Here is an 8770-nt window from a genome sequence, read left to right as displayed (position 1 = left end):
GATACAGAGTAGATTGGTGTTTTCCGGAAGCTGAGATAGTATGGGGAAGGAGAGAATGAAGAGAAGTTGGTTTGTGGTACAGATATACAGTAGCTAGAAGAAATAAGATCTGGTGTTCGATGGATCATCAGCATGACTATAGTTAACATTAATCTATTGTACATTTCAATAGCTAAAAGAGAATAATTCCAATCTTCCTAAAGAAAAGATAAATATTTAAGGTAATAGATATCCCAATTACCCTGATTTGATTATATGAATGTACCAAATGAATGTACAAATTACCACATGTACCCCTAAAATATGTACATCTTTTATGTATCAATAAAAACATAAACAAAAAATTAAAATTTAAAAAAAAGTATATGAAACTTAACAATCAACTCTCATGACCTGGTTTAAGCCAGCTTCAATATATAGCTGGACAGACATGTGACTTAGATTCTACAATCAGATGAACCTATAATGGAACTTCCCACAGCAATGCAGAAGGGTTGTGCCTGAAACAGGCCTGAGATGCATCTGGGCATTGTTCCTGATCTCAGAGCCTCCTGGCCTACCGGGAGGTTTTGTAACCTTTTTTTTAAATTATTTTTTTAACAAACGCCTCTTATGCTTTGACTTAGTAGTGTGGATGATCTTATTTGTGAAGAACCCTGGTCAATTATAATGAGGATCTTTCTGTTTCAGGCAGAGATAGGTACTTGTAAGCAGAATTAAGTATTGCCTCCACTGAGCCTGTCTTTAAAGTTTAGGATAACCCCACGAGCGTGAATTCAGGTTTCATCCAATCCCATGTGTTCCCCATTGATAGCAGTGTTAGGCAAAAACAACCTCATACTCAGATTTCTCTGCAACTCAAGATATTTGAAGGGTGTGGCTTTACTGTGTAGTGAAGCATCTAATAAGAGTCTCAAAAGACTTGGAAAGAGTGGGGAGTAATTCTCTCCATTTCAGTGGTGCCAGCTCTCACACTCACTAAAGAGGCTGAAAAACTCTGAAGACAACAGAGGGACCAGGAAGGGCATCCATCATGGACATTCTGATAACCTCTCCCAAAAAGTTAGTTCCACGAACTTTACCTTAGATAGTGTTCCAGCACTTTCTGGACCATCTGCCTCTAAGATACCTGAAATGCTTGTTTAAAATTATTTCTGCCTTGCCCAGCCTCCTGAGTCATAATATCCAGAGTCAAGGAATATACATTTCAACTCGTGCTTAAATTTTTTAAGAAATCAAGCTTCTTTATAACATCACAGAAAAGGGCTCTCTACCCCCAGCACACCCAAATATATATATACACACACACACATTTTATGTATATGCACACACAAATTATATATATATTTAAGTATGTATGTATATATTTATATATAAATGCAAACATACAGAAAATCTGGTATATATACAGGTGTATAGGTATATGCAGAAATTTTTATTCTACATGGTGTAGATATATGGAATTTTATATAATCTACATATACAGAAATTTCTATATATAGAAAATTCTGTGTGTGTATATATATGTTTATATATACACACACAGAAAATCATAGCTACATAACACAAATTACGTATTTAGCCATGCCAGACATAATATTATTATGGCATGTTTAATAAAAAATTTTAACCTATGGTTTTGGATTAAAAATAAAACTCTCCACAGTGCCTTGGAGATGTGAGAAAGAGTTGAGAGGAGCCCAGTCTATTTGGCCGGGAGTCACCATCTTCTCCCATTTTCTCTCCGTATTCAAAAACTTACTGGCTCCAAGGGAGTTTGTCCCCAGGTAGTTCTCTAAAGAGTGCACTACCCAGGCAGCTTCTAAATGCTGCTGCTGCTGCTTATCATTCATAGAAGATATAGTGCAATTAAAAATAATAATAGCTAACCTTTAAGAAGGCCTATTTGCAAGACACCATGCTAAGCACTTTGAATGGATCTTTCAGTTAATCCTTACAACATGTTGATGGAGGAATCATCATTATTCTCATTCTGTAAGTAAGGAAAGTAGGTGTAAGCTAATTATCCAAGTTCTCAGCAAGTTAGTGGCAGAAGCAGAACATGATCGGTGAGAGTCTGACTCCAGAGTCTATACTCTGAAGTTCTGCACCACACTGATGGTGCCTGGCAGTGGTCAGGTCAAAGATAGAGGAGGGAAATGAAAGGTGCCACAGCAAGCTGTCTGACACATGCATAAGGACCTGGAAGAAACCCCGTGACTGAGAAAATCTTGCAACGTTTCACACAGGGCTGGGTTTCCTCATTAGCTCCTGGGGACTAGTCTGTGACATATGGATGGTGGCAGTGTCTGTGACCCCACCCACAGTGTGTGGCCTGAAAAGTTGTAAGCCATATGTGTATAATTAAGTGGCTACGGTTCTTATTATAGTGGATGGATTCTGTCGGTGCCATCTTATTCTTTTGTTGTCTTCATTAAAACCCAAGTAAAAGAACACTTCCTAGGGCTTCTACTGGACAGAGTGGACTCTGGGTGCTTGCCGACTGAATTCTACCTCTCAACTGTCTTGCTTTTGTTTTTTATTTTAGATATTTTTATTTCTCCAAATTTGTTATTTATCAGGAGTGACTGAAATACAAAATATAATTGAGTCCCATCATCATCATGGAAATGGCTTTAAGAGAAAACTGGTTAGATAAATATTATTGCTTCCCATCTTCAACCAGTAAATAGTTCCCACTGATCAACTGACAGCCAGGAGTCTGTCAAGAATGCTCAAGATATGTTACATAATACAACATGCCTGCTCACAGGGGGAAAATAATCCTAGGAAATAACTTATGTGTACTTTTTGATTTCATCATACAAGACAAGCACAAAAGCACCACCCATGCCTCTGAGAACATTGGACCAAGCACCCTTGAAAAAAGCTTGTCTCCTTCATCACGAGCAATCTTCCTCCAGCAATCAAGTGTGCCTGTGTACATGATGTCAGTTGCTTTGAGTTCTGACTGCATCATCATGCAGCAGCAAAGAGCGTCAAATGGATAGGAAGTCAACCCAGCAACAGCAGTGATGGACTGTGCCATCATCCAGCTGATGATGACGTGAGTGTTCTTGGGAACACTGGAAGCATTCCCTTTACAGCGTCACAGATACTGAAGTAGACTGAAGTAGACAGCTCGGTAGATGGTAATACCCTGCACAGACACGTTAAAGCCTTGGTACAGGCCCTCAATCCCATCCGATTTGTAGATCTTAACCAGGCCGTCGTCAAGACCTCCGAATTCCCTTTCAGCTCCAGGTTTACCCACATCAGCTGCTAGAAAGGTATGGGCAAAACCAAGAGGGTGCACAAAACATAAGGATGTGGCCCCAGTGGCACTGCCCAATGCCAGATTCCTTGCAAAGTCGCGTCAAAACTGGGTCCTCTTGTCCACACCAGCCAGGAAGATCTGCTTGTATTCATCTTTGAAAGTGAAGTTGAGAGCCTGGGTGGGGAATTATCTGATGACATTGGCCAAGTTACTGTGCCAGAAGGACAGGACTCCCTGCTCCTTGGGAATACAGACCACAGTCTATAATGCCTTTTTATTGCTTATCTGCAGTGATGTCCTTGCTGGCATGCTGCACCTGCAGCAGCAGCTTGACCCCCCTCGATGGACACTACTGCCATCTTGGGGATGGCCACAGCGACACCACCTGCCAGGAAGTCCTCGGCGAAGGACAGAGTGGTATCCATCATGTTGAAAGGAAAGAGGAGGCAGGTGGCTAAGGGACTTGAATGGGCTGGGAACTGGCTTTGACTCCGAGGCTGTGGGGCCTGTCTTGCTTTTTGCAGGTTTCAAAGGAACTAAAGCCCTTCCCTTAAAGTAATGCATCATTGGCCTAGGTTCAAATCCTAACTCTACCACACAAGCTCCGCAACCTCAGGCAAGCTAGCTGTTGTTCTTGGTGGTGGTGGTGGTGGTGGCAGTGGTGGTGGTGGTGTTTTGGGAGGGGGTTAATCTATAAAAGATGAACATTCTTAACTCACAGGAAGGAAGAGTAAATGAAAACATTTAGCAAAAGTCCTGGCAGAGTAAATACTCAATGAATAGCAACTACTTGAATTTTTACAAAAACCCTCGTCTCTTCCTAAATCATTTATTCATTAATTCTTTTTACATAAGTCCCTTTGACGAACTTTTCCAAGTTCTGTGCTTTTGCTTTGTGTACACATATCCTGACAGGGACACTGACAGAGGATATGTGTATATGTCGTTAGACCTGGGCTCACTTTCCCTGCAAGAGCAATGTCTGGAGGATGCCACCCCACCTAGTGCAGTTTGCACAGTGATGCCTACTATAAGTGAGCCCCAAAGTCTGGAGAGCCAAGCTATCTCTTCCTCCATGCTCTTTATCTTTTCTCTCCAACAAGCAAGATCATGGTTTCTTTTCACATGGCAATAAATAGAAGCAGAAAGTTTCTCCTTCACGTTTTGCCTCCCATCCCTCTGTCATCTGTGCACAGGCTGCCCGGTTCTCTGCATCTCTCTACATGGTGTTATCTTGAGACTCTGTGCATAACAGAGAATGGCAAATCAAATCCACATCCCAAAGCCACACTGAGGAGTGAAACAAACTCAGATAAAAGGCCATGCCTATCCCGACAAATGAGGAGTGCCAGCCCCATCAGCTAAGGTAAGGCTGAGTGATGCCTTTCTGAAGAAATGTCAGGATTTCATTTTCTAGCTTGCCCCCAGTGCGTCTCAGGTTGACATCTTTCATGTGTTTTTGACATTTATTCATATGAATAAATGGATTGTTTGATCTTTCTGGATTTCCTTCTCAGTGACCAACCAAGGAAAGAAAATTGTAAATGCATCATTTTAAGCCCTCAAGCCACTAGTTGTAACTGCAAGACCGATAAGCAAACAGACTTTTTACTCTCTTCTTTAACCGATTGATATGTTTACCATTTATTGGGTCTTATAAGTGTAGCTGCAAGCTCCCTGACCTCAAATCTCATGAGCAGAGCAGAGTTTGTGAATCTGAGCAATCCTGACATTCAGAGAGGGAGAATTCTTTGTTGTGGAGAGCCATCTGTGCATTGTAGGATGTTTGGCAACTCCATAGCCTCTACCCACTAGCTGCCAGCACCACCCTCTAATCGCATGTGTCCAACAAAAATATTTCCAAACATTGCCAAACATCCAAAGGGGGGTCAAATTGCCCCTGGCTGAAAACCACTCAACTAGATAGACATGTAAGTGAATACCTATAATACAATGAGAAGGTGGTAAAAGGTGAGATGCATCAAGTGCTACAAAAGGAAAAACTTGCTCCGCCGGGGAAAATGAGGAAGACTTCACAGACGAAATGGTAACTGAGCTAGATTTAGAGCTGTTGTTTTTGAAAATAATTCCTCATTTTGAACTCAAATTAGCCTTCTTACATAACTATTATCTCTTGGTCTAGGCTTTGGTTAAACGTTGTGTGTTAGTTAGTTTTAGATAATAGTTGTGTAAGAATGCAAATTTGAGTTGAAAATAAGGAGTTATTCCCAGTCTTGGTTTAGACTTTCTCATTTGATTCTCTGAAGTTAATAAATGCAAAAACCAACCCTCTACACAAGTATTTCCCAGCTCACATGATACTGTCTGAATTTATTGCTATGGACCCTGGTCTTAAAGGAGAGAAGAATAAGGGAAGAGATAAATGAGTGAGCTTCAGCCACTGTCAATGAAGAGGAGGTCAAAGAAGGGAAAGCAAGTACTGGAAACATATGAACAGTATCCTCTCTCTCCAAGCAGAAGCATCCATTTTTACATTAAAAACAGAAGTCTGGACAAGAACTTTCACAGTCTGATACCTTTTTCTACTGTGAAATGAGAAAAAAGTGAGCCGTAACAATTGAGTTTTTGATATTTCATTAGTTTAGGCTACTGCATTCAACACTTACCCAGAAGCCCTATACGTGCAACCACTGCTGTTGACCAGTGTTGTTTCCTTTGTTCTCCAGGTCTTAACTGTTTGCTCCTCTCCAGGTTAAGAAAAGTTCCAGCTGAAACAACAGATTCTCAGACACTCACTGCTGCAGACCAGTCATGCTGCACAACCACACACTGTCATTGCCCTATCTCTGCAGAGGCGTGTAGGCACCCAGGAGCCCAGTTATTTCTCATTGACTTTGAATACTGATAAACATACAAAGTAAGAATGAAGGGACTGGAGAGAAGTAATTCTAGTATGGTAGAGTAAGAACCTCTAAAAATTCGTTCCTCCATAAAAACAATAAGAACACTAGTCCAAAAAAACAGTTAAAATCAATTTTCTTAGAGCTCTACAAATTAACTAAAGGCTTGCAAGGATCCAATAAGCATTTATTCAAGAAAAGTGGCTGAATCTCACTTAGAAAGAGTGAGCTTTCTGGTGTTTGAATTTGTCTAGTCTACCCTCCCCAGCTCTGTAATAGCGTTGAAAATAGGCAGCCTCAGAAACTATAAACACCAGCAGCTTAGCAGCCACTGGGGAGGAAAGAACAGGTTTAGAGCTTCCTAAAATGCCATAGAGAATTGCCACTATTTAACCTATCTGAAAGCTCTCTGGAAAAGCCTCATTCACATCTAATTAAACTTAAGAACTTCTGCACAGCAAAAGAAACTATCAACAGAGTAAATAGACAACATACAGAATGGGAGAAAATATTTACAAACTATGCATCTGACAAAGGTTTAATATCCAATATCTGTAAGAAACTTAAACAAATTAACAAGCAAAAAACTAACAACCCCTTCAAAAAGTGGGCAAAGAACATGAACAGACACTTTTCAAAAGAAGACTCCATGCAGCCGGCAAGCATATGAAGAAACGCTCAATATCACTGATCATTACAGAAATGCAAATGACAATGAGATACCACCTCACACCAATCAGAATTGCTATTACTAAAAAGTCAAAAAATAACAGATGCTGACAAGGTTGCAGAGAAAGGGGAATGCTTATACACTGTTGGTTGGAGTGTAAATTAGTTCAATCATTGTGGAAAGCAGTGGTGATTTCTCAAAGAGCTAAAAACAGAACTACCATTCGACCCAGCAATCCCATTACTGAGTATATACCGAAAGGAATATCTTTTTTTTTTTTTTTTTTTTTTTGAGACAGAGTCTCGTTTTGTTGCCCAGGCTGGAGTGCAGTGGCGTGATCTCGGCTCACGGCAAGCTCCACCTCCCGGGTTCACGCCATTCTCCTGCCTCTGCCTCCGAGTAGCTGGGACTACAGGCACGCACCACCACGCCCGGCTAATTTTTTGTATTTTTAGTAGAGATGGGGTTTCACCGTGTTAGCCAGGATGGTCTCGATCTCCTGACCTCGTGATTCGCCCGCCCCGGCCTCCCAAAGTGCTGGGATTACAGGCGTGAGCCACTGCGCCCGGCCCAAAGGAATATCTTAAAGACACATGCATGCATATGTTCACTGCAGAACTATTTACAATAGCAAAGATATGGAATCAACCTAAGTGCCCATCAGTAACACATTGGATAAAGAAAATGTGGTACATATACACCAAGGAATACTATGAAGCCATAAAAAAGAATGAGATCATGTCTTTTGCAGACACATGGATGGAGCTGGAGACCATTATCCTTAAAAATCTAATGGAGGAACTCAACACCAAATACTGCATGTTCTAACTTATAAGTGGTAACTAAGTGATGAGAACTCATGGACACAAAGAAGGGAATGAGAGACACTGAGGCCTACTTGAGGGTGGAGGGTGGAAGGAGGGAAAAGATCAGAAAGAATAATTATTGGGTACTAGGCTTAGTACCTGGGTGACAAAATAATCTGTACAACAAACCCCTGTGACATGAGTTTACCTGTGTAACAAACTTGCACATGTACCCCTGAACCTAAAATAAAAGTTAAGAAAAAGAAATGAAAAGCCCCATTCATAGGGTTTCTCTTTATTTGACCTGACTCAGAGTCACTCAATAAGAAAAATTCTATTCTCAGGGCATTTGTCAAAAGCAGCCGCAATTGCTTAACATCATAGCTGCCAGAGGCTGTGAAACTAATTGAATAAAAAAAAAAAAAAAAAAAAAAAAAAAAAAAAAAAAAAAAAGATGGCCAAAAACCTTGAAACAAAAATCTGGGAATAAAATGTCCATGAGGAGCTTCTAAAAGCTACAAGATATTCCTGGGGATCTAGAAGGCTACACACATAGGCAGGGCCAGGCACATCCCCAGGAAATACCTGAGAAAACCCTAACCTTCCACCTCTGGCTGAGTGGGAGGCTCTGAGCAAGCAGGCAGTAAAAGCTAAGTTAGGGTTGCAAACTGCTAAGCACTGAAAGTGTGCCCCAAAGCATACACAGAAGGGTGGAAGATTGATTGCTCAAAGAATTTAAGAACATCTTCATTCAGTCCTATAGCTGGCCACTAAGCTAATCAAGCAGACTTCAGCACCACATAAAAGTAAACAGAGTATACATAATTAGCTCATGAAATGTATTTTTAAAAGAACATGATTTTCGACAAATGGTCCGGGGACAACTGGATAGCCAGTCACAGGCAAAAGAAGAAAGTGGACCCTACCTCACTCCTTCTACAAAATTTTAATCGTTAGAGTTGAGCCTACAAAACGCTTGGAAGGTCGTGATGGTTATTTTATTAATAGGCATCAACTTGACTGGATTAAAGGATGCCTAGATAGAAAATGAAACATTATTTCCAGGCATGCCCGTGAGGGTGTTCCTGAGGGATACTGGCTGAGTGGAGATAGGCCCTCAGTGTGGGCAGCACCAATCAATCAGCTGGGGCCCCAG

At 40.9% G+C, this 8770-nt stretch overlaps 1 pseudogene; it reads right to left on the bottom strand.

Moving 5' to 3' along the window:
- Positions 1-2798: 2798 nt before the first annotated feature.
- On the bottom strand, positions 2799-3719 carry LOC126937433 (ADP/ATP translocase 2-like; annotated as a pseudogene).
- Positions 3720-8770: the final 5051 nt, after the last annotated feature.

Source organism: Macaca thibetana, chromosome 15 (genome assembly GCF_024542745.1).
Source record: "Macaca thibetana thibetana isolate TM-01 chromosome 15, ASM2454274v1, whole genome shotgun sequence".
Lineage (NCBI taxonomy): Eukaryota > Metazoa > Chordata > Mammalia > Primates > Cercopithecidae > Macaca > Macaca thibetana.
Note: the sequence above shows the minus strand (reverse complement) of the source record. Positions and strands in the feature narration are given on the sequence as shown.